This window comes from Sphaerodactylus townsendi, linkage group LG03, assembly GCF_021028975.2.
Source record: "Sphaerodactylus townsendi isolate TG3544 linkage group LG03, MPM_Stown_v2.3, whole genome shotgun sequence".
Classification (NCBI taxonomy): domain Eukaryota; kingdom Metazoa; phylum Chordata; class Lepidosauria; order Squamata; family Sphaerodactylidae; genus Sphaerodactylus; species Sphaerodactylus townsendi.
In genome coordinates, this window is record NC_059427.1 from 35900786 (window position 1) to 35927642 (window position 26857).

Below are 26857 nucleotides of genomic sequence, written 5' to 3' on the forward strand. Positions count from 1 at the left end.
AGTGGGGGATACACATTACATAATGCAGATCAGTGTTTCCCTGACAAATAAAAATGAATTCTGAGTGTTACAACTTTAGGGCATGGTATATCCTGTCTCCAGCATATATGCACAGCACATCATAAAGGACAGAGGTCAGTAGAAGAGAAGGAAGGATTTTGTGGGGAATTGTGTCATACCCCGAGAAAGAAAGTACATCTCAGTCAAGCAAGAGTCTCTGTGTTTAATTTTTTTGGGGTGAAATCGTATCAGATTAAGCCCAAATTTATATTTAATAGATATGGAAATGAGGCCACCCATTATATTTTGAAATTAAATAAAATAGGCTACCTATTATACTGACAAAAGAAGAAAACAGTGTAAACTCTGTATGATTATTTTCTCTGCAGGATCATGTACCCCATAATGAATATTTTCTACTGAAAGTCTTGATATCAATAATAGGCTGGTACAGCAGTTACCAAACTTGAAAGAGTGGCATTGTTTTTTATGAAAGTGAGAGGTAACTTGACATTCATTCCCTTTTCAAGAGGTCCTTGGCAACAAAGTGGCAGCAGTTACAACAAATTAACATCATACAATAAAAAAATGCCATAAACATGGAGAAGATAATAAATCCAACCAAGTCTACAAATCTCACTGATGAACGTGAGTAACAGCTACGTTCTTTTAAAATCCATTTTCTCAAACATTCTCATTCTCATGCCACACATATTTGCCTCTAAAATATAAATTAAATGAACTTTATATGAATACCATAACATAATGATTTTGCTTCCTAATTCCTCACTATATTCCCTTTTCCCAATCAACCTCAATCGAGAAGTGAAACTTTTACAACAATGACATTGGGAGAACTTTGTGCTTTTTACAGATAGCAAACATAGTGGTGTGTAGTTAAACTAAACTGATACTCCTGAACTGACAGATCAAAAATACCACAGAAATTAATGGCAACCCTTGCTCAATTATTTATTGACTGGCTGCATTAATTTCCTGCATATGATCTGCTTTCAATTCTACTTGGATGTCAAATCTTCAACCATTTTTATTTTAATGTTTGCAGGTTTGTCTTTTAAAGAAAATGTACAATAATCCAAAAGGTAGCAACTTTAAGGATACATAATTTGGCTGAAGGTCTAGGTAAATTAACCGACTGGTGTGTGTGTGCGTATGAGTGATGAGTACTGTTGGCTACTTGGAAGGAAGTCCAACGAAATCCATAGGACTAACTTTGAAGGAAAAGCAAACTGCAACTTTTGGCAAAATAGTATTTTTGCCTGTCATTTTACAGTGTAACTGGAAATCTGTTATATAGGAGGACAGCAACATTTTTTAAAAAGGCAAAACACACAAGTGACAAAAGCACAAAACAGTCATTCAAAATGTACATCGATAATATGGAAAGCACAATAACAAATGTATATACTTTAAAACTTTAAAAGCTTAAAATAACCAACGACAATAAGCTAAGTAACATTACACTTCTGAAAACACTGATAACAGTTTATACATTTCAAGAATAATAACTTTTAAAAAATCTTATAACTGAAAGAAGGGAAAGTGAAAACCATCAATTACAAACTATCTCCAGCTGTTAAACATTGGCGTTTGGTCTCTCCCCCCCCCCTTTTTTTTTAACAACAACAACAAAAAGTTCCAAATCTGTTTCCTTAAACCAAGGAAATGTGGAAAAAGGCCATCCTGCCAGTGGAAACATTCAAAAGGAGAAAGCTCATGCTGTGGTTTCTTGCCGAGGCAGCAAACTTTTCTAAAAGGGAAGTTACTGCCAACTCAAATACTGTTTGCTTTCACACCCAAGAACAAACTGTGTGCCTGGTGAAGGCTTCCTGAGGGCTCAGTGCAGCTGGAGCACGCTGAATAAAGGTAACTAATGTCAGACTACTGTAAATGTGTTCTCATTTTTCTATCAGCAAGTGAGCATCAATGGAAACAAGAGCATTATTCTCAGAAGACCTCACAAAAAAGAGACAAGACAGTCTCTCTTGGGGTTAATCTCCCCCCCCCCCCCTCAAATCAAACCTAAAAAAGAAACACAGCCATCCGAGACAACTAGCACACATTCCTTGTCTACTGAAACTGCGCAAACAGCTCTCATTTGTCTCAGCAGCAGTCATTATGACATTTGGGTATTCAACAAGGTTACCTTCCCAAGCAGGAAATACAAAGGGAGGGTATCTTTGTAACCTTACAAATTAAAGCAAAAGAACTTGCCAAAACAAATATAATTACTTTGAGGGCTCAGCTCTTTGAAAAACCAGAACTGGCTCAATATCCTATTGCCACTATTTTATATCTCACACTCAATCTGAGCTACTATGAGGAAATCTTTAATGACTAGAAAGCAAGCAGATTTAACCCTGCTGGCAATGCCATCCTAAACAAGAGTAAGACCCTTCTAAGCCAACTTCATGGGACTTAAGAGTGTTATGACCCTGTTAGGCTCCTATTGCAAATAAAATGGCATCTATAACAAGGGGGAGGGGGTGTTGCAAACCATTCTATCAGAATGAAAGGAAAGAAAACATCATATTTCTAACTGATATAATGGAAACATTGTGCCTGAAAAGCAAAATTAAGATATGACATTTTCTTGAAAAAAAGAAGTTTTGTTTTACTATAAAAGAAGCATTTGGAAATCACATTGCAATAGCAATCTAACATAATAGTAGCCTCTATCAATTCACTCTGAAATCAATAGTTATTTTAAAATACAATGTAGGCAGGAATGAATGAAAGAGCCTACATCTAACAAGGGGGGGGGGGGGCTTAAATGTTATCAAATCCTGTCTTCTCTTTTCTAGCCAGCTGGCACAATCAGAATCAAACACAGTTAATCATTTTAAGGAAGAATCCTTTTCAAAGTAGAAAATCACACTGTTTATTCCAAAACTCCTACTCAATACTATTTTTTTTGCCTAGCACAACATACTAAAATGGCATGAGACATAAATATATGTTTACGAAGGAAACCACAAATCTGCAGCAATGAGGAATGTTAATCTGTATCTGACTAGCCCTGCTATACAGTCAAACAAGGTTTTATACATTCACACTACCACCTAGACTCATTACATATACTCAAGCACAACCTTGACATGTTAGCAGCCTACTGGCTTCCAAGAGCTATTAAAGTAATTTTTTAAAGTTACAGTTTACATAACCAGATTAAAGCATGTCAAACTACGCTTTTAGAAGCAATCATCTTTCCTTCTGAATCACAAAGAACAGGGGGAAAATCCCTATGATTCTTTGAAGACTAGAGTCATTCGGCAAAAACATCTTCTCCAGTGCTTGTCTAGTGATTGATACCGTGATGTTTATTTCTTTCATCACTTCCTACCTTGTCTGGTTGCTGGTTAAAACCAACCAGGAAGCCACAGGCACACACTTCAGCTTCTTGCTTTTTCAGGCCGCAATTCTCCAATGTTAAGTTGCTGCCAATGTCCTTGCAAGCCAACGGAAAACAGGCCACAAGGTTCAAGTTAACTGCAGAGTGTTACTACATTGAACATCTGGTCATGAATGAATGGATTGCCCACTAGCTCTCTGCATTGGAAAGCTGATGAAAAATTCAACATTTTCCTTGTTGGCACAGTTGTTTTGGAGAATTCTCTAGAGCTTCCTGAATTATATGAAGAAAATTTCACTGCAGCAATCTATATCTGTGAGAACAGCTGGTGTTGAAAAAGATCTGCTGCTCTCTGCGTGCTGGGGGACCTCGTGTTGGATCATGATACTTTCGCTACATTTGTCCTTGAAAACTTAGCCCTACCTTTGTGGCAGCAGTTAAACAAAGTGACAGTATTACTTTTTTACAGTTGCCTTTAGCGTGGCAGATAGGAGAATCAACATCCGAACGAACAAAAATTGTCTAAGTGATGGCCCTTCAGCATGAAGCAAGGCTTCGCAGTGTATGGTAAGATTTGTGTGTAGTGAAATAAGGTAAACATTGCACAACAATAAGCAGAATAATTCAGGTCAAGCATGATTTTCTCAGAATTCTTTCTTTGACAGCTCACTGCCAAACTCCAATTATCTTCATCCAGATAAGTGAAAATCAACCTGTCTTTTAATATTGTAGGATCAGGATTAAAATACTGGAGCGCTTTGCTGAACATCACAGTGTCTTGAACACAATCAATATCTGTATTACACGATACCCTTTATTAAGCTAAATTACTCAAAATGTTTGAAAGCAATACCATTGTTAATTTCAGCAAGGGAATATAATAGCCCACAAAAATGTAATATATTTTAAAGAAACTACCTTTTTGATATTGTAATAATAATAAGCCATATACTGCTTGCTCTTTTTTTAAAAAGGAAGTGGTAAACTTAAGTCATGCTAAATTTAGGCTATTATCTATGCAGCATAAATTTCACTTCTGTGTATAAATGCTAACTTGCATATTTCTCCATGGTAACTAAACTATGATTAAAACAACAGTGAAACCAGCCTTCAAAACCACCTGTTTAACTAGGAACAATCTAATTTACAAAAAAAACTTAAAACTTCAGACATGCCATGGGAATCTAGATCATGTTTTTCCCAGTTGAAGGCTCTCTTTCCGTGATTGTATAATTGTAAAATACTTGCCTTTGGTTTGTAATCATTCTTCTTTTTAAATAGTGTAATTTCTCCACACATTGTTCAGCCTAACACAAGTGGTATTCAAGATTATAAAGAATAAAGACTCTAATAACCCTTTCCAAAAAAAAGGAAGTTATTTTTCTCTTTTGAAAGGATTAATTTACCTAGAAAGTATCTTTTTTTTAACACAACGGCACAAATGAAAGAAATGGGAAAATCTGAAACTAAAATTCTCATTAGATATGGTAACACACCTTCAAATGCTATCTTTCTCTTGAGATATCTTTGCAATTCACTAATGAAGAAGTGCACTGTTTTTATGAGTCAAATTAAAGAAATAATTAGAATATACCCCAAGATATGACAATGTAGGTCCAAGCAGTATTTCCTTATTTAATTAAAAAGCATAAAATAGATTTAAATATGAATTACCTTAACCACAGAATTAAATAATGATTTAAATGTGAAAACCTTTTTAAGTCGAAATATACTCATAATGTGTCACATATGGTATGAAACATATCAGTCACATTTATGATACACTGTTCCAGTGATCTCAAATAAAATGATGTAAAAAATTAAAACCTGATTCCCATTCTTTGTTCATTTGCACATCATATTATGTCTAAGGACAAATGGCTCAGGCTCATGGTATCCTGTCTCTTAGGACACATGGTAGTTATCTTGCTCTGTGATCCTTTCTATGTATGGTAGGTAGCTCCCTCAAACATGGCCTATCCAGTGGTGGCGAACCTTTGGCACTCCAGATGTTATGGACTACAATTCCCATCAGCCCCTTCCAGCATGGCCAATTGGCCGTGCTGGAAGGGGCTGATGGGAATTGTAGTCTATAACATCTGGAGTGCCAAAGGTTCGCCACCATGGGCCTATCCTGTTGTGATTCACCATTTGTGAAATTCATTTCCTGCATCTGTTCTCCTGGCACATACTCTTCCCACAAAGTTTGCAGTGTCAGGTAAAGACATTTCTGTATTCCTACGTGTCTATATTCCTAGATAATTGTAAATAAGTAGGAGTTTGGATTTATATCCCCCCTTTCTCTCCTATAAGGAGACTCAAAGGGGCTTACAATCTCCTTTCACTTCTCCCCCCCCCCACAACAAACACCCTGTGAGGTGGGTGGGGCAGAGAGAGCTCCGAAGAACTGTGACTAGCCCAAGGTCACCAAGCTGACATGTGTTGGAGTGCACAAGCTAATCTGGTTCACTAGAAAAGCTTCCACAGCTCAAGTGGCAGAGCTGGGAATCAAACCCGGTTCTCCAGACTAGAGTGGACCTGCTCTTAACTATTACACCACGCTGGTGTATATATTATACAGTTCTTTTCCCCTTTTGTTTTTTCCCCTTTTGCCATTGCTTTCACATCCTGCTTGTGAGCTCCCAATGGCACCTGGTGGGCCACTGCGAGTAGCAGAGTTGGACTAGATGGACTCCGGTCTGATCCAGCTGGCTTGTTCTTATGTTCTTATGTTTATAGTGTTACATCTACTGTTTATTTTAATTTTGGTTTGTACTTCAATGTGAATTACTTTGTTGTGCGTAGATGCAGATCTACCTGAGAGCCCACCCTCCTCTAACATCAAAGGATGAAAAGAATGCAGCCAGATTCTAATGTCAAGTTAGATCCAGTGGGTTTAGCAACAAAAGATGGGCGACCATTCGCTGCATTTCTTCTCCCCCTGAACAGGCCCTTCTGATTCAGAAAAGGTTTCCCAAGGTTATAAAACCCTTGTGGACTAACAGTTACTCAGGCTAAGGGGCTGCAATGGGAAGGGGAACCACTCCTTCCTTCCCTAAGTACAGCTTCTTTGCTAGAAGGAGGAAGAGGATGGGCCCTGAGAATCCTCTGCTTTCTTGGGGGACAGGGACATGAAAACATCAGTATTTGGCAATGTCATTCACTGCTGGATCACTGGATCCAACCTATTGTGATTGAATATAGCTCAGCTGAAAATTCCCTCCTCCTCTTATACCTGTATTGAATTTTAATGATACTTGTACTTTTTTAAATTCTTTGAGGTTTTTTGAGCCACCTTGCCGGGGGGGGGGGGGGGGATAAAAACGGTAATAAACACACTCGGTACATCAATGTGTATTTACATTCCAATACTGGTGTCAGAATATAATTGGGAAGTCCACCCCTGCACATACTGACAATTATGTGCTCTGGGAAGATGCTATCTGGGAAGATGCTATCTGGGAAAATGCTATCTGGGACAACATCAGAATGTCTGTAGAACCAGTAAAGCTGTATGGCCCTTACAAGAAGGCATTCCAAATAGCTGGGTTACTTAGCAGCTGGACAGCAGCCCTAGAAAACAGTCAGGGAAACTCTCCATCCAGGAACTGGGTCATCCTGATATTTCACCCTAGGATACTTCTCTGGGGCTTCCTGGGTGGATGGAGATCCAGTGATTCCTTAAAAAGAGGTTCCACAAAGGGATGAGGAAGACAGGCTCAGGCTCTCTTTAGGAGGCTATGAGAATCCAAGGAGAAATTAATTAATTCCTCCCTAGATTTTTTGGTGAGACTAAGAGCCCAATCCAGATTGGGGGGGGGGAGTTCTGTGGCAGCTGGGGATGCCATTCTGCCACCAGTGGAGCACCAGGCAGCATAGCAAGCAGTGAGAGGGGAAAAAACCACTGCCACCCAGAAAACGCCATTGAAAAAAGTGACTTAAACCATGTGTTTCCATGACATAAATTACAGGCCTGGACAGGGGCATTCCTGAGCTGAAAGCCCAGCAGAAGCCAACTACTGTCAGTTCCACCCCCCAGGAATGTTCCTAGCCTGCCCCCATCTGCACTGGTGTCCTCCTTTACGCCAATGCAGCTCTGGGGGCAGAAGCCTCTTCTGGGTCAGCTGCCATGGAACTCAGTGGTGCCCACCCACCACCCTGTCTGTCCTCCTTGCTGGCATAGGTGCCACTTACATCAGTGAGGTGGCCAACACATTGGCATGGGGCTATGTCCATTCCCCCCATCAATCTGGATTGGGCTCTAAATTAGCTTACGAAGGGGATTCCTGGACAGTGTTAACCCAGAAGCCTCACCCAGTGTGCTCAAATGTTTAAAAGAGAGTACCAAGTTTCACTACAGTGAAGTAAACCATCTATGTAATTGGCCATTTTGTTTTTACTGTGGATCTGACACTGGTTATTTTGTTCGCATTGGGAATCCTTAAAACAAATTACCATAATCTCCTTTCTTTTAGACTGACTGCTGCCTGGCTGCAAACCTAAGTAGACTTATTCGTAAGTAAACATCATTATAGTCGTATTTGGGGAACCAGAAGCATAGTTTTCTTTATTTGTAGAAAAGACACATTAAACAGCTGGAAAATCCTTTCAAAAAGACATCTAACTTGAAACAAAGAACTCATGAATGGTACAAAACTAAGTAGGTAACGACTGTATATTTATGAAAATCCACATGCTCCCTTGCATTGTCCTGAGTTTTGTGCCTTATGGTGAAAATGGTGAACCCAGGCTGCTAATAAGCTTTAGACATATACATATAAACAAGCAGAACACTAGATGAACTTGCAGTTTTACCTTGACCTCATATTTCAAAATCACTCCAGATTGGGAAGAAGATATTTAAGATATTTAATACTGCCACAGCTTTAGCCAATGGGAGCCTGGCCACAGACAATTTTTCCTTGGTAAACTGAAAACTCCCACTGCCTAGACATGAAAATATGTGTCTAAATAACTAACATGTCTTGATGCTTAATTAATATAGTTCATTGGTATACGTTCATCTTCCACTTACACAGAATTGCCCCAGAATTCATTTTAGACTGGTGTTATTAATAATGGATTCTTTAAATTTTATATTCATGTAATGGAACAACAGTAGGCTAATTCATATCTTACCATCAGACTGTCTCTTACGTTGATTGTTACAGTGTGTCACATAACCAAGTTAATATTTAAGTAAATCATTCTGTCAACTATTCAGTCTTAGAGCATATTCATGAAACTATCCTACTAAAATTCCAGTGAAATGAATGGGAGTTGTGCTGTAGCACAGTACACTGAACAACTCCCATTTGTTACAGTAAAGCTAGTGGGAGAGATCTTCATAGTAGACGGTACCCTTAGCCATTATGGTTCAATTCCCAGATTCCCCCTTGCAACTGGCATAAGCACATTCAGAAATCAATCACTTGGGAAGCAGATGTAACCCTGTTACACTAATTAAACTTTGTTTTGCATCAGAGTCCTGCATTTGCGGTTGTGTGTACAGTATGTAAATTATACAAATTACAAGAAAAGTTGATTAGCGTAATTCAAATCTCAGTGCAGTTACTAAATTTAACAATGAATACAAATTATACTCAATCAGTTCATTGCTGCAGGGTAACTGCACAATGTGCATCATCACATTCAAAGAAGTACAAGCTAAAAACTAAAGAACATACATGATAAATGAGTTAGCGATCATTCCCCCCCACGCCCCCCCCCAAAGGATTTGGAAGGTAGATTCAGGAAGGTGATTCTGTCTTGGTTGATATGGAACTCCTTGCATCTGCCCAGTGCAATAAAACTTGAATTTTAAACTGGCCTCTCTGTATTGATTCATACGAAGACAATATTGACAAGGTGATGGTGGAAAGTGTCATCAAGTCACAGCTGACTTATGGTGACCCCATAGGGTTTTCAAGGCAAGGAACATTCAGAGGTGGTTTGCCACTGCCTGCCTCTGCGTGGGTTGAAAGAGGTCTGAGAAAAATATGACTAGCCCAAGGATATCCAGCAGTCTTCATGTGGAGGAGCAGGGAATAGAACCTGGTTCTGCAAATTAAGAGTCCGCCGCTTGTAACCACTACACCATGCTGGCTCTCATACTAATGAGAAAGATTTGAAGTCTGTAGACCTTCTGACTCCCACAAAGAGCTATTTACTAAAGAGCAAAATCTTCTTTTTGAAAGATACCTATCCCACCAAAATGGTAGGCTGTTATCCATTCCCCCTGTGTTCAACCTTCCCTTCAGTGCTTGTTCCACCATCTTTTTGTCCCTCAACTTGCTTCTTTGCCCCTCTCCTCTTAGGAATATAAGAACGAGCCTGCTGGATCAGACCAGAGTCCATCTAGTCCAGCACTCTGCTACTCGCAGTGGCCCACCAGGTGCCTTTGGCAGCTCACATGCAGGATGTGAACTATTTTCTAGTTTCATGGCTCCCCCCCACCCCCCGCCTTTCCCCATTTTGGGACCATCGACACACCAATGCTATGAATTATCGCTGCAGCGCATGTGTGAAAAAAGCAATTAATCAAATCAATCAATAAATTCTGGCCACTAGGAAACAATGAGTGGAGGAGGGGAATGGGGACTTACTTCATTGTAAACTATGGGATCGAAAACACCTTCAAAATGGCATGTGTGGTATGCCGAAAAGGCCTTAATGTTCAGCAGAGAAAGGCCCTTCTCAGCATCTATTATCAGTTCCTTTAGCTTGCAAGATACCAAGAACTGAATGAGAAATATTTTATATATATTGTGCTCCCCATAAAAGGAGAATGCCTACCTGAGGATGATTTCAGTCCACTGACCCATGGCTTATGGACCCACCATTCTTCTGGTACATCACCATGCTTGTTCATTAGACTGTCTGTTCAGTACCATGATTGAAACCTGGTTTTCCTGCATCCACTAAAATAGCCATTTCCCGTCACTGCTCTTTTTCCTTACATAATATTTCTAGGTGTAAGAGAGTGTCAGTGCAATCCAAAGCAAAATCACCCCCTTCTAAGTACATCGAAGTCAATGGGCTTAGAAGAGCATCACTCTGCTTAGAGTATCACTCTGCTTCGAAACATCACTCTGCTGTGATGTTTTTCACAGATGTCTCGGATGTACTGTTGTTGTTGGTGTTAGTATCATTCTTTTTCTCTAGCACTTTCTAACCCTACTTAAATGTGACCATAAATTTGTGTACAATAAAACAACCAGGTAGTTTGTCATGCTGCTGTGAGCAACTGTGTCACCCACAACAAGAGTCTGCGACTGCCGTGTTCAGATATTTCATTCCTATTCCACATCATTCAATTAAGGGTTTTTTTCTGTATAAAAAAAAAGCTTTTAACAACCACATCTGGTCTTTAATAAATCACTGCACTTTGTCTTCCTGCCAAAACTCCTCCTTTATCTAACTTACATCTTCACGAGGAGATAGGAAATCACACATTACGGTGGTGACAAACAATTGTAATTATGTCATTAGTAGCCATTTAGACGACAAAGGTTCTCAAAAAGGAAATATAGCGAACAATAAGAAATATAGGATAATACATTGATCACAGTTCTAATCCGCTTTTTACTTCACAAGTGTAAAAAGCTGGCATAATTCATGGGCACAGCAGGCAGTAATAGTACACCACTTTATGAACTATGCAGCTATTTTATTCCCCCTATCTACTTAAAAATAAAAAAGCTTTTAATAGCTTGATTTAGACATAAAAGTTATTTATGATGCTTTGCTGATTATAATATTTACTTCTTGAACTTTCTATGGAAGCTATTTTTTTTCCTGAGATACGAATGCAAACTATATTATCAAAGACCTCTTAGTAAAGAACATTTGTACTGCTAAAAAAAGTTCAGAAGAAATGTCAGGATGGTCAAATAATTCAGGAATGCCATCACCTACAATAGAGGTTAAGTTTCCCATGAACAGCAATAGCGATTACAAGTCTGAGCTTTTTGTTGTCTCTGAATGGGTCAGTATCCTAGATCAGAGCAGCTTCTTTTGGGCTGCCTTTATCAGGCAGGGTGACTATTAATTCAATTTACAGCTGATACCTTAGATGCCAAAAATATACTTTGTCCAAAGAAGAACAATATTGATACCAACAAATGGAACAACACTGACTCAGGACAGCTTGAGCTTTGATGGTTGGTTTCTTCTGTGAACTACTGGAAAGACCTTTCCTGCAATGAAGCTTCTTGTGATATTTTTTTTTAATGTCGAGTGTTATCCAAGAATATGCAAATAGGCAATCCATTATCATATTCCTGGCAGGCCTGACAATTCAAGTCAGCACCTTCAAATCAAGTCAAATCAGTGGTTCTGTGAAGGTCAAAGTCATAACAGCAAACAGAAAATCAATTGTCACACATACACAGTCCAAGTTCTTGATCAAAAATACTTGGTGTGTACTGAATTTGTGCCTAACACGAAAGACTGCTTGCCAACTTTGATGGCTTGCCAACTGCATCTATTTGGCCAGCATACAACTATCTATCTTCTTTTGGAAGTGAATCTCGTAATTCTGGTAATATGCAACGAATTCTGAAATTAATGACATTTGGTGGCTTGCTTTCCCTTCCCACCAAAAACATCTCCTTGCTCCCTCCCATCGCCACCGCTGAAAATCAAGCAACTCCCCAAAACCATGGGAGAGCAGAGAAATGTCAGAGATAACCTTTTCTCTTTCTTCAGCAAAAGGCACAAGCTCCAGAAACTCCATTTATGCAAGGGTAAATTCCACAAACATGAATGAAAAGGATCTGTGACAAGACTGCACGTCAGTCAGTGGTACAAGGTGCTATCACAACAGAGTGGGGAGAAAATTCATAGGAATGGGACAGCACCTTGATTGGATAAGCTGACCTGCACTCTGATTGGTGGAGCAACCAGCTGTCTCAGAGGGACAAAATATCTCTTTGAGAGGAAAAGTTTTGTGGAGCTTTTGTATTTGTACTCCGTACTGCATGTGTTAAACATCTACTCTGAGGGGATTTCAGTCAGGATCTGACTTGAAATATACTGTGTGTCAGTGTAAGCTCAGAGCAGAAAATACCCAGACAAGAAAACTGGGAGTTTTATTTAGTGGTCAAGGTTGAAGGTGGAATAGTAGTGAGATTTTCCACAGGTGACCACAAATAAAAAGGAAGGGACTTTATCTTCTGGATATAGAAAAAGAATTCCCAAAGGAGTTAGAATGGGAATTATACACACGGGTGGATTCCCACTCTAGTTGTATCAGTGTTCTCCTATAGTTACCTCAGAAGGGAGATTTATGAGAAGTGGGTAGCTAACAATGTCAAGATTGAATGTATACTGTGTGAAAGGGTACCAGCATGTTAGAATCCAAAGTCGTCATCATTCCATTTTCCTGCAGCAATTAAGCTCTATAAGGCTAAATCTTTGGCTCAGCTCACTTATGGTGCACAGCTAGGCATTATATATGATTATAAACCTTTAGAGCATGTACAATCTACCTTTTTGAGAGCTCTATTGAATATACCTAAATGTATTTTGAATGTTATCCTTACACAAGAGGCAGGGCTGACAAAGGTGGAATTGCTCTGCTGGAAGGTAGCCATCATATATTGGCTTAAAATTCATAGCCATCCTTTAGGCCTGCTCCCTCAACTTTTGGCTCTGACACTTTACCCAATCTGGCCTGACAGAATGATCTCTAAACTCAGATAGATTGGCCTTGATCCTGGGTATCTTCTTGAACTGAATATCAATAAGGAAATTGCACTTATTTATCAACGTCTTTACGATGCTGACAAACATGATGCCGTACTACCTATTTTCTATAAACCTCTGAAATCATGGGTGGGCTGTGTGGCAGTGCCCTATCTTTCTAACATCTTGTCTTCAAAATGCCATTGGGCGTTCTTCAGGGCCCACTTCGATGCCATTCCTTTGGCCGTTCTAATGGGCAGATTTCAAGGTATTCCATATGAACTGAGAACCTGTAGAGTCTTTAACTCACATTTTCCTATACTGTGAACTATACAAACTATAGAAAGATGAAAGAGGCTCCTGGATTTTTCTAGTGTTAGCATGTATTGCTGGCATGGAGGGGATAGACGTGGATATCCTGAAATTGAAAAAGATAGAGACCCTAAGATATCGTATCAGGTAGCGAAATTTTGCTATCTAGTATATAAAAAGTGCAACTCCTTGATAAATAGTAAGGACAAGGTTCACTGACTGATTAGCTATGTAAAACTTTGTCATTTCTTCCTGAACAAATTGTTATTGATGGACTTTTTGTATATACACTTTATGATGTGGTATCAATGTAGTTCACATTTTGTATATTTTATTTATTTGCTAGCCTTTGGCTGTTTTAAAAAATACTACTGTTACATTAACCAGTAACATCTAACTGTGTTAAAGTAAGAACCCTCATAACATCTGAGCAACTGATGCAAACGTACAAAGCTTGATTAAGAACTGTGCCTGTGCCAAAACCAATGTTTGTATAAAGTTAATTCCTGCCTGATTTCCATCCACTGGAATATCTCCTGATCCCATCTAATTTGTCCAATACATTTCTCTGTTGTTTGCTGAACTTGCCTCAGTTTTCAGGTGCCTTGAAAGGTGGATTTGCCATAGGGGAAAAAAGGCTCCCTTCACCTTTGCAGAGTTCCTAAGGCTGAGCAGACAAGCATAAAACATACGCTACCATCAAAACAGCTCAGTCATAGCAAAGACAGGAAAACCTGCCCAGCATAGTTAGGAGGTTGTCTGAGCCTGCCACAAATAGTTAGGAGGGTGAAGGGTCAGTGACAGCTCCTATATATGTCACTTCTGTTCACAAATTCAGCTTCAAAAATTATATGAGTTTGTAGGTGGGAGCAGAACACTGTTTTAAAAGCAGCTCAGCCATCAAGACTGAAGGAAGTCAACAGCTATAACATTGGCAAGTACTGGAGGCAGGGTTTGCAGGAGTAGCTTTGGTGATAGGATTCAATAGTATGCAACACCAGAGAGCCAGTGTGGTATAGTGGTTAAGAGAAGATGCATTCTAACCTGGAGAAACCGAGTCTGATTCCCCGCTCTGCCACTTGAGCTGTGGAGGCTTATCTGGGGAATTCAGATCAGCCTGTGGACTCCCAACACATGCCAGCTGGGTGACCTTGGACGAGTCACAGTTTTTCAGAGCTATCTCAGCCTCACCTACCTCACAGGGTGTTTGTTGTGAGGGGAGAAGGGAAAGGAGTTTGTAAGCCCCTTTGAGACTCTTTACAGGAGAGAAAGGGGGGGGGGGGATATAAATCCAACTCTTCTTCAGTGTTCTCGGAAAGAGCTCTCGGCCTGCAGAGGAAAATGGATGAATTTTGGTGAGAGAATGAAGCCCTGACCAATACAAAAGCGAATGTGTCTACAGAATAAAAGTACTAAATGAATATGAGATAAAGGGTTGGAGCCAGACTAAATTTTCTACCCATGTAAGGCACTTCTGTCAGCAGCTCATACCACCTTGCTGGCATTGAATTGCATGCGATAGTCCTTCAATGGGTGATTGACAAGGTCGGAGGGTGGCACTTGGGCAGAGGGTTTCAACACATTACCCTTTGGTATGTGGAATCCCACAAGGTGTAATCCTCTCCCCTAATGCTTTTTAACATCTATATGCGCCCCCTCACCTAGCTAGTCAGGAGTTTGGGGCTGGATTGTCACCATGCATATGACACCCAGCTGTATCTGTTAACAGATGACTGGCCAAATACTGGCTATGTGCTTGGAGGCTGTGGTGAAATAGCTAAGGCAGAGCCATCTGAAATTAAACTCATTGAAGAAAGAGATCCTGTGGCTAGGCTGGGGAGGCTTGGCCCAGGGAATTCAGCTTCTCATTCTGGAAAGGATTAAGCTGAAACCAGCTTCTTCTATCAACCGTTTGGAAGTGATCCTGGATGCCTTCCTTTTCTTAAAGGACGAGGTCACTCATACTGCCAGGTCAGCATTTTTCCACCTCTGCAAGGCCCAGCAACTGAACCCTTACCTAGTTCATACCAATCTAACTATACTGCTCTATGCAACCCTCACCTCTAGATTAGACTACTGTAACTTGCTCTATGCAGGGTTACCCATGAGACTGCTCTGGAAATGGCAACTGGTCTATAATGCAGTGGCACAGGTCCTGACGAGACTCCATGGATAACTCCACCAGCTTCACAAGCTACAGATTGAATTCTGGATTGGGTTCAAGGTTTTGATAATGACCTCTAAGACGCTAAACAATCTGGGACCATTGTTTCTTTGGGACTGCCTCTCCCTATATAGCTCCCAAAGAACATTACGCTCTACTTGCACTAGCCTTTTAGTGATCCCTGGCTCTAAAACTAGTCACCTGTCCTAGAAAGCAGAGCTAGGGCTTTCTTGACCCTGCCTCCAACCAAGTGGAACTCTTGGACTGGTGAGACCCAGGCCCTGTGGCACTTAGCTCAATTCCACAGGACCTGAAAGACAGAGATATTCCACCAGTACATGGTTGAAGACAGCAATGGCAACAATCTTATTCTGGCCTCTCTCCTGTTAGATTACTACACTGCTGCCGGAGTAAAGCATCCTCCTGAGACATCGTGAAATCTAGGATCTAATTGTAGGAATTTATATTAGTAGTGATTTTAATTGTATAATGTAGTTTTAAAGTGGTGTTTATGCATTATGTATGGTTTAAGCCGCCGTAAGCCCAGTTTTGCCAGAGAGGGAGGGGTATAAATCAAATTTCTATTTTATTCAAATACAAATGCCCCTTATTGGCACAGATATACACTTAAAACTTCATAAAAATCCAGAATAGAGTGCTCACAAGTAAGCCACACTTACTTACGAGTAAGCCACACTTACTCGCAAATTGGGCTCCAGCCCGCTTTGCTGCCTAGAAGCCAGGGTGTGCGTTTCCCTCGCGCCGGCCTTCTAGACAGGGAGGAGGAGCTGAGCAGCCAGAGGCAAAAAGCTGAGCTGGCTGCCGGGACTTCCAGTCCTTCCTTCCGCAGCTGAGGAAGGCAGGACTGGGAGCTCCATCGTGGCTCCATTTGGTCACGTGGTGGGGCCATCTGGCACCCCCCACGTGACCAAAAGGTGTACACCCGGGGACATGGGGTACCCCATGTCCCTAGGGCCGTATGCCACTGGCTACGATTATACTACAAAACTCATTATAATGAAAATATATGTTATAAAACCACTATAAAACATATATTATTAAAACAACTTTAAGAAGAGTTTTAAGAAGAGTTAAAATACACACAAAACAGTTCAGTTACATACAATGCATTTAAAAAATTGGTTAGGAAGGAAGGGAAGGAAGAGTAATTGTTGTGGGTTTTCCAGACTGTGTGGTGGTGGTCTGGTAGTGTTTGCTTGTAACATATATGGCTGGCATCTTCAGAGGCATGTCACAATGAGACGTGTTTTTCTCTGGGGCACAGTGTGGAGTGACTGTCTGACAGGGTATATGCCATGGAGAGAAACACAAGATGCTGGCCATAGATGAAGGCGAAAAGTTAGGAGCAAAAATTACCGTCTTAGACTACAACCACGCAGACCTTCCACCCACCAGAAGCACTTTCGTCTTGTTGGGATTGAACCCCAGTTTATCAGCCTTCAACCACTGTGAAACTGCTTCCAGGCATCTAGTTCGGGTTTCTATAGCCTCTCTGGGATCAGTCAAAAGTGTGAGATAGAGTTTAGTGTCATTCGCATATGGGTGGCAGCCCAGCCTTAATCTCCACATGACTTCACCCAGCAGTTTCCTGTAGATATTAAAGAGCATAGGGGACAAGATGGAACCCTATAAGCCAAAGACCAAGAGGGTGAATAGCAGTCCCACAATGCCACTTCCCAAAACCTACCCAGCAGGTAGGACCAGAACCACTGCAAAATGCTGCCTCCTTGTTTCAGATCAGATAGATGGTCCAGAAGGATACCATGACTGATGATATCAAAAAAAAAATGAGAATTGGCAGAGTTGCACTCCCTCTGTTCATCTCCCAGAGTGGAAGGGATATAAACAATCTGCCTTATACAGGAAGACTTGGAGTTGTCCGGCTACCACCAGTTCAATCACCTTGCTCAATAATGGAAATGTGAGACTGGTTGATCATCACTGAGATTTCCCGGGACAAGTGTACATTTTGTTGTTGACTACTATTGACTCCACCATTTGTAAAGCCCACTGTACTGTTGCCACATACAAAGTCTTGAATATCCACTACATGGTGGTAGCTGTACCCCATTCATTCTTGACACAACTATCCATAGGAGCCTTTAAAATGTATATTATAATAAACGGATTTTTCAAAGCATTTCAGTAATGTCAGTATTTACTGTTCTGACTCCTGACAAAATAGTTAGAAAGATGCCAGCAACTCATGTCAGAAGCCCCCAATGTGTACAGATAAGAACAATAATGGAATATATTCAAGAACTTTCCAGTTCTTTCAGGCCATTTTTGTATCATAAGATCACTTCTCAAAATTTTAAAACATCATGTACGTGTTAATAGATATAGAAAAGTAGCTGAAGTTTTAATGGAGTATTTTTAAATCTGTACTGTGAAAATCAAGTGCTCAGACTCAATAAAGTAAAACTTGACCAGGTTTCTAAAAATACTGTACAAAGCCATTAAGTATAAAAGGGAAACATAATTGTTGACTTTAAATACGCAGGCAAAAAAATCATAGTAAATAACAATAATTTACTTGGAATATTGCGCCATACAGCGTTTCACAGAAATTCAGCATACAATTTTAAAGAAAGTGCTGGCAAATTAATTGTATACTTTCACCTTTTATACTCAAGTCACATAGAAAAAGAATAACATTTTACCACACATTGAGTTCTGTACCATACACTGAATAAGGGTTTGAAGGGAACGTAATCAATAGTATCAATTGAATCTGATATTAGATTAAAGTGCAGACAGAAGGATAAAAGAGGTATATAACTCTAAGAGTCCTCTTGCCATTTTGTCCTGACGGCTGTCAATGTGGCACTTTACCTCCAACAGCGAGGTGTGTCTCATGTAAGCACGTCAATATTCTCTCGTGAATATGGGCGGATCCACACAACCATCATTTTCCCAATGTGTTATTACTTTGCATTCTGATGAGCACATACAGTTCCTATGTACCGAGGGTGGAGGTCATTTGTGCATTTAATGACTTCAGTGGAGGGACCAATGTGCATATAATAGAGCTGCGCTCCACAGACAAAAATAAACGGGGAAACTACTGCCGTTACCCCCAATACATGCTTTTCAAATAGTTTCCTAGATCAGGTACCTGAGTACAGACTGAAGTGTCTAACATACAATAGAGTAAACAACCATACACTTTGGAAAAGTCTCTAAGGGGCTTTCCGCACTACAGAAGGGAGCTAAGGTCGACTCGGTTCCCTTCAGTGAGGGGCGATTCCAGGCTGTCCGCACAGCAACTTACTTGGCCCCCCGGAACCGAGCTAAGTGGGTGGGATCATCTCGGTGCCTGTTTCGCTCCTCGATCGTGATTGGAGCTTGTGTTACCATGGGAAGCGGGAGCGTTCTTTTTTTTTAACAGTTTTTACAGTTTACAATCTACAGTTACATGCCCGTTGACTCTCCCGTTCTCCACTGAAGTCATTAAATGACTCTCCCGTTCTGCGCACGCCACAAAAGTGGTGCCTGATTGGTTGAATGGATGAGGTGTCGTTTTGATGCATCCGCACTTCGAAGCTTCGAAGCGGTATCGACCTTGTTCCAGCAGAAAGGTGCAGTTCATAACTGCGACAGGGATGTCGCAGTTCTGGGGGGTGGGGGGGGGAACTGAGACAAAACAATGTTGAGCTCAGTTGCAGTGCGGATACACTGAGGTGAACCTAGATAGAAACCAGTACAACTCTGTCAGTGCGGAAAGCCCCTAAAAGTAAACTGAGGCAGATTCCTCATGGGCCAAAAACAGCGGTGTGAAAACGGTGTAAACCCATTTACACCGTTTTAAACCATTTTACACCATTTTCACGTGGTTTTCACACTGCTTTTTTTGGCCCATACAGAATCCACCTGAGATTGGCATCCATGGCTACACTAGCAGTGATAATGAAACTACCCTACAGTGCACCACATACAAGTGATATCATCAGCAATTTCTAACCAGTTATGCCTTACACTATACGACACATTTAAAGGTAAACATTTAACAAGAAGAACAAACCTGAATGGCTTCACTCTTTTGTCAATGATTGTCACTGTGCCATGTTTCAGTGAGGGTTACCTGTCAAAATAAGGGGGGAAGGGGAGTCACATTAGTTTAAATGCTGACACCAACCAATAGGTGTTTTTTTTAAAAAAAAATACACCCTGAACTGATTAAATCCCATGTGTTCCTTGGAGTGCAAATGTTTACTCTCCTTCCCAGTTGTTTTCTTCTTTTAAACAAAGCTTCTTCCAGTGTTCTGAGGGACAGTAATTAATGAGCCTTACAACTTGGATCTCTCTGCTAGTAGCCACCACCCCTGGCAAATCACCATTTGTAGTTTCACCAAAAAAACAAATCATGTTATAACTTGGCTCTCTCTCCTGGTAGCTGCCACCCTTGGCAAATCACTATTTGTAGTTTCATCAAAAAACAAATCCTGTATCTAATACAGTACTTAAGAGACTGAAATAAAGTCATCCCTTGCTACCCTATCATCTTAAATGTTACTGTGACATTTGAATATGTTTGCCAAAACCAAAAGAACCAGATCCATTATGGAATTAATGTTTCTATTTTTTTCCTCCTAAAAATAAAAATAAAATAAAAAATACGGCACAGAGAACCTCTGCAGATGTTACATTCCACACTTATATTTAAAAAGGTAAATAAGCATACAGTACTAGTATTCTGATAATCTAGTTTTAATAGTCTATGCATAGCTAAATGGCAGTATGGGACCACAACAGCTCCCTTCTTGGCAGACTCTTAATACAGTGTCTCATTACTGTTCATGTCATACACAACTACAAAAAAAAAGAAAACCTGCACTTGAGCATTTTCCATTATTTTGGGGGGCACTTTAGTGCTGTTTAATTTGCAATGGGGAAAGATCGGAGTCATCTAAACGTTCACACAAGAATTATCTATCTCAAATGTTTTTGTTGCTGCCTTTCCACCGCAGACTGTGTACCTCCCATTCTTCACATTATCCAGTGATTTAAGGGCCTCCTTTGAAGACCTCAGCTTGATCACTGTCCTTTTCTTCCTGTCAGGAAAGGGAGCAGTCAAGCAGTGCTTCTGCTTTCTGCTACTGATTCACTTTCCTTAAGACTGCATTAGACATTATTAGAGCGGCTCCCAGCAGTGCATAGTTAAGAGCCTGACAGTGTCCCCATTACAAATCCATTCTTCTTACAAAGGGTTTTGTAAATTAGCCATGTTAATAACTACATACACAGGATATTTTGATTTATTTACATCACGAGAAGAATTAAATCTTTTCTTTCCTATCAAGACAACAAGTGGACAAAAAAGCAGCAAAGACAAACAATTTAAGGATAACATTAGCTCACCCCCATCTTCACCCAAATCTTTAACAAATCACTAGAGATGTGCTATGTTCCTTCCTGCTTCAAACACTCCACTATCGTCCCAGTGCCGAAGAAGCCTTCCATCAAGGAACTGAACGACTACAGACCAGTTGCTCTAACATCTGTAGTTATGAAAACTTTTGAAAGGCTAGTGATGTACCATTTGAAAACCATCACGGATCCACTGTTGGACCCCTTGCAATTTGCATACCGAGCAAATAGATCGACAGATGATGCTATTAATATGGCTTTGCACTATATCCTACAGCATCTTGAATCGCCAAAGACCTATGCAAGGGTCCTCTTTGTTGACTTTAGTTCAGCATTCAATACTATCAGACCGGACATTCTTCTAACCAAACTAAATCAGCTAGCAGTACCTGAGCATATTTGTAAGTGGATCACAAGCTTCCTAACAGATAGGAAACAGCAGGTGAAGCTAGGAAAAAATTACATCAGACACCTGTAAAATGAGCACAGGGGCCCCCCAAGGCTGTGTACTTTCACCACTTCTCTTCTCTCTGTATACCAATGACTGCATCTCAAATGATCCATCTGTTAAAATACTGGAAATTTGCAGATGATACAACAGTGATTGGTCTCATTCGAGACAACGATGAAACCGCATACAGACGGGAGGTTGAACAACTAGCCTCGTGGTGCCACTGGAACAATCTAGAACTGAACACACTTAAAACCGTGAGAAATGGTGGTAGATTTCAGGAGAAACCCTCCCATCCTACCTCCTCTCACAATACTAGACAACACAGTATCAACTTAGTAGTAGAGACCTTTAAATTTCTAGGCTCCATCATATCTCACTTGACCTAAAATGGTCACCTAATATCAAAATGTCATCAAAAAAGCACAACTAAAAGAATGTTCTTTCATAAGGCCAACTCAGGAAGCTCAAACTGCCCAAGGAGCTGCTGATACAGTTCTACAGAGGAATCATTGAGTCTGTCATCTGCACCTCTATAACTGTGTGGTTTGGTTCTGCAACCCAACAAGATCGACACAGACTTCAGAGAATAATCAGAACTGCAGAAAAAAACAATTGCTGCTAACCTGCCTTCCATTGAGGACCTGTATACTGCACGGGTCAAAAAAGGGCTGTGAAAATATTTACTGACCCCTCGCATCCTGGACATAAACTGTTTCAACTCTTACCCTCTAAACGTCGCTACAGAGCACTGCACACCAAGACAACTAGACATAAGAACAGTTTTTTCCCGAATGCCATCACTCTGTTAAACAAATAATTCCCTCGATAATGTCAAACTATTTATTATATACTTATTATATAATTACTGCACTACTTTTTTCATCATTCCTATTACCCATCTCCTCCCAATTATGACTGTATGACTATAGCCTGTGCTGACATTTCATTTTATTTTATGATTTTACATTTTATGTTTTTATTACTATTGATTGTTTCCTGATTGCTTACTAGACCTATATGACAATCATTAAGTGCTGTACCTTATGATTCTTGACAAATGTATTTTCTTTTATGTACACTGAGAGCATATGCACCGGAGACAAATTCCTTGTGTGTCCAATCACACTTGGCCAATAAAGATTCTATTCTATTCTATTCTATTCTATCTATTCTATTCTATCTGTGAGAGGTTTTTGTATGTTTGTTTGGTTAGACAGGGGTTTTTTTTGTGAATGAAGAGAATAAAGTGACCAAAAAGTTTTGCCTTAATTTTTTTTCAATTTCTTTCTTACATGTGGCATCTGGCCATTTCTAATATAAATGTCGAAGACAGAAATCTAGAAAAGATGACAATTCATAACCTAAGAATATTTTTTTCACTATATCTTATGAAAATGAATGGCATCTCCAAACAAGTCTATAATACTAGAATGAATGAAAAAAGAGCCATATTAGTTTCTTCTTTTCTTTCTTGCTTCCCCCCCCCCCCACACACACACATCAAGTTACAGATGATTTATGACAACCTAGTAGGGTTTTCAAGGCAAGAGATGGTCGGAGGTGGTTTGCCATTGCCTGCCTCCATGTCATGACTGTGGTATTTCTTGGAGGTCTCCCATTCAAATACTTGCCAGAGTTGAGGCTGAGAGTGTGTGACTGGCTAAGGTCAAGTTTCCATGACACAAGTGGAGATTTGAACCTTGGTTTCTCACATCCCAGTCCAATGTCTTATATCACGCTGTCTCTAGGTTCTGGACCACATTTGGCACTGAACCACACATTGCAAACCCCTGGATTAAAATAAGATGGCTCTTCCCATACTAGCGATAATTCACTGTGGAGTAAGCCAATATTCATGTTTTCTTGTTGACAAATCACAAAATGGTTTCATGTTGAGGATGCTCTTCAGGCGCTCAACTTAAAATCAAGTTAGTTAAGTTGATGTAGCCAAACAGAGGTGATGAGAAAGTGGTAATATTGCAAAGTAGTACGTCTGTGTGTTTATGTTTGCGCCACTTTCTGTCAGTGAGATGTTAGGCAGCAGTGAATTGTAATTTACTATTCATTACTGAATACTTCTATTTCTGTTCATAATCTAACATGGTTCCTGAAGTATGGCTGATTACCCACTGGCACTCGGGCACGCGGTGGGACCGGAAGAGCGTCAGGGCAAGAAATCTTGTCCCGACGCGCTTCCTCTGTCCCTGCATGTGCTTCTCACTTTCTGCAGGGAAAGCGAGAGCATTTCTGGTACACCTTTTCACACCAGAGCAGGGCGAGGGCAGGGAACAGCTAGAAGTGGGTAATCGGCCTATGTATCACCCAAGGTTTACAAACCACAGAGTTAGAATAATTGATTCACAACACTACTATGGGTATATATCATATTAGTATGGTATTAAACAAAGATAGGCAGACTTGTACAGTCCTTGGATATAACTCTATTCACTGCAGTTGGCAGACTACTTGTCTGAAAGTACACCCAGGCTATAATCTCCCTCCACACTAATAATTCAAGAGAAAAGATTTCTAGCCTAGCCTTCTATCTGAAATGCATTGTTTCCACAGTGAAGGAAATTTTGATCAAAGAAAAATTTCAAACAACTAAATTCCCCCATATGCATGCAGAAATGGTACAGTCACATAATCTTTACTTGCAACCACCTCCAAATGTCTTCTGAGGTTCCACACATAATCTTGAGCTACATGAGCTGATTTTCCTTCAATGGAAACCTATTTAGATAATGTTGTGGGAAAACATCAACTGATAACACTTCTTAAATACTTATTGAAACCACATTTAAAAGAGTAATCAGTAAGCTCCATACTGTAACAGGAAAAATGTGACCGAGTTAGCCTCTTCCATGGCCTTACCTCTCCAAAACAAGAAAAGATACAGCATTTGGACAACCAATTCAGGATATATAATAAACACCACAAAACATGCAGGAATAAGCAGTCAATTTTAAGAGGAATGATAGTTATGTTTTAATTGAAAGATAAGCTAAGGGTTTGTGACAGGAAAATAGACTACTAGCTAGATCCTTGTTCTGGTTGTATATAAGGTGTTTATATATTTTGCTCAAAGGAGACTCTCTGCCAACATGCCTGAACTTTGTAAAACATCCATTCCAATTCAGATCTCTCCTTGGCCAGCTCTGAGAGTACAAAACACATTCCTGAGAAGTAGAGATGTTAAGTTTCCCAGTAACAGAAAGTATTGGTTCGTGTTAATAACAGCATTTGACACTAAAATGCTATTCAGTTTATACCCTTGCCTTCGAAGCACGCTGTAATTACAACTGCCAATTCTATGTCACTAATTTAATTTTTATTTGCAGGTATCCTATAAGACCAGCATTCACCAGAATAACATGACAAAGTTATAAGTACACAAAGTGATGACTCTACTAAAACATCAGCACTACTTGGCATTGCTTATGGTCTGTGTGTAAACGTTTGAGACATTTCAGGTAAGATATTGATACAAAGGGAGGAAGAGTGTCAAGCTGTGAGCCTACAAATTCAAGCAAAGCTTAGTCTTCTACAGGGATATGTGTATATATGTGTTTGTGTGAGAGAGAGTGTAAAGTAGTGTCAAGTGGCAGGCAACTCATGGAACTGATTGATAGTCCACATAAAAGTAGGTTTAAAAAACATATTTTGTGCCCAGCCCCTATTGCATCATTCCAAGGCGGTTTACAGAAATTTTTGAAGTTGCTGCTGTTCTCAAAAGAATCACAACTTTAACTGTTTGTTTGGACAAAACAGCACAGAGATGACAAAAAGGACCAAAAAAAATCCCCTTAGTAATATTTTCTTGTTCTTGTACTAATTGTTCATCTCTTCCCAAAATAACGAAAAAATATGTTGTTCAAGTTCTGGTAGTCTCCTTATCCTCCTCAGGATACATATAAAATACTAGCAGGGCCTGGCCACGCATTGCTGTGGCAATTGTCCTTCTCATCACAGTCTGCAAGCCACACAGATGTCCATGCAGGTCCAATGATCCCCAGCATAGCCTTTTGGGAGCAGCAGTGGCATAGTGGCTAAGAGCAGGTGCACTCTGATCTGCAGGAACCGGGTTTGATTCCCAGCTCTGCAGCTTGAGTTGTGGGGGCTCACTTAAAAAGTTGTGGACTGTATTATTTCAGAACAAAGATGGAGGCTCACTTAAAAAACCCTCCCCACTATGTATAAATTCCCTCAAAGTCAGAATCTGTAACTGTAGGGAGAGGACTAGGCTAGAATTGTTCTTCTTGATGCGCAGTTTCATATTTGCAGAAAGTTTTGCGCACAGGACAGGATTTAACAATAAGAACCACACACACACAAACACACACAGCTGGCATAAATACACTCCCCACAGTTCTGTACAACCCTCATTGTACAGGGTGTGTTTCCAAAGCCTTAAATGGCCACTGCCGGTTTCTGTGGGTCCGGGGGGGGGGGGGTCACTCCCAGTTGGTTGGGCAGCAGCAAAGTAGATTTACTAGCTTTGCCATTCAAGTTGGGAAATTCCTGAATACTTGGGGTAAAGCCTTAGAACAGAACAGTTTGGGAAATGAATGCCATATAGTCCATCCCTAGAGACGCAGCAGCAGGTAAGCAGCTATGGGGCGAGCTGAATTACATGCAAAGTCTTTGCAGGAGCCAGACTAAAGTAACTCAGCTGCAAGAGGATGGCTATAACAGAGAGATTGCAGCTGAGCTAGCTTGTGGCACAATATTGTGGTTCAGTCTGCAGGTCATTGTCTCTGTTTCCAGCCTTGTCTTGGTTCCAGGCTGTGTGTACTCATTAAACTGAACCCACTAAGAACTGTGTCCAGACTATCCTTGGTTCCTGAGGACCTATCTAAGACACGTGGGAATTTGCCTTTGTTTCTAAAAGGTATCCCAAAACAAGAAAATCTTCAATGCAATTTAATCTCCTTTACAGTTTATTAAGGCATCATAATTATGACAATATTTCCCCAAGTTCTACACAATCTAGACCGAACAAATGAGTGTTTTATACAGCCTTCAGCATTTTGGAAAAAATTCAATACCACAATTCTTATTTGAAGATATAGACTTCCTTCCTGCTGCTATTAGTCATAGTCCCTGCCCTGTTGCTATTATCTACATTCAAAGCTACAGTCTAAGCAAGACAGAGATAAGCAACCAAAAGACACAATTAATATTTATTTCAAATATTAGCATACTGCTTCACCAAACCTTTAGTGGTAAACTAACCCTAGCCTTTCCGGGAAGGAGTGAAAGCTGGAGTTGGACTATAGCAAAATTTGCCCAAAGTACTTCACAATGAAAGCTCAAATTCAAACTCTCAGTAATTCTAACATTGAAATAGAAGAAACTAGTCTGCATATAAAGTTCACATATTTTTAATCTTTTAAATCATTTTGCACAATAGAGTTGTTAACTTCAGGCTGGGAAATTCAAGGGGAGATGTCTGGGTGGAGGCTGGGAAGGAAGG

General features: G+C 40.2%; 1 protein-coding gene across 8 annotated transcripts in view; it reads right to left on the reverse strand.

The window, feature by feature from the left end:
• The window catches only part of FOXP1 (forkhead box P1), a 641222-nt gene that overhangs the window by 441213 nt on the left and 173152 nt on the right, over positions 1-26857 (reverse strand). For all 8 annotated transcript variants that reach the window (XM_048490247.1, XM_048490263.1, XM_048490248.1 and 5 more), the window contains one exon: positions 19582-19641. The gene's annotated coding sequence lies outside the window, so the exon portion shown is untranslated. The remainder of the gene's footprint in view (positions 1-19581; positions 19642-26857) is intronic.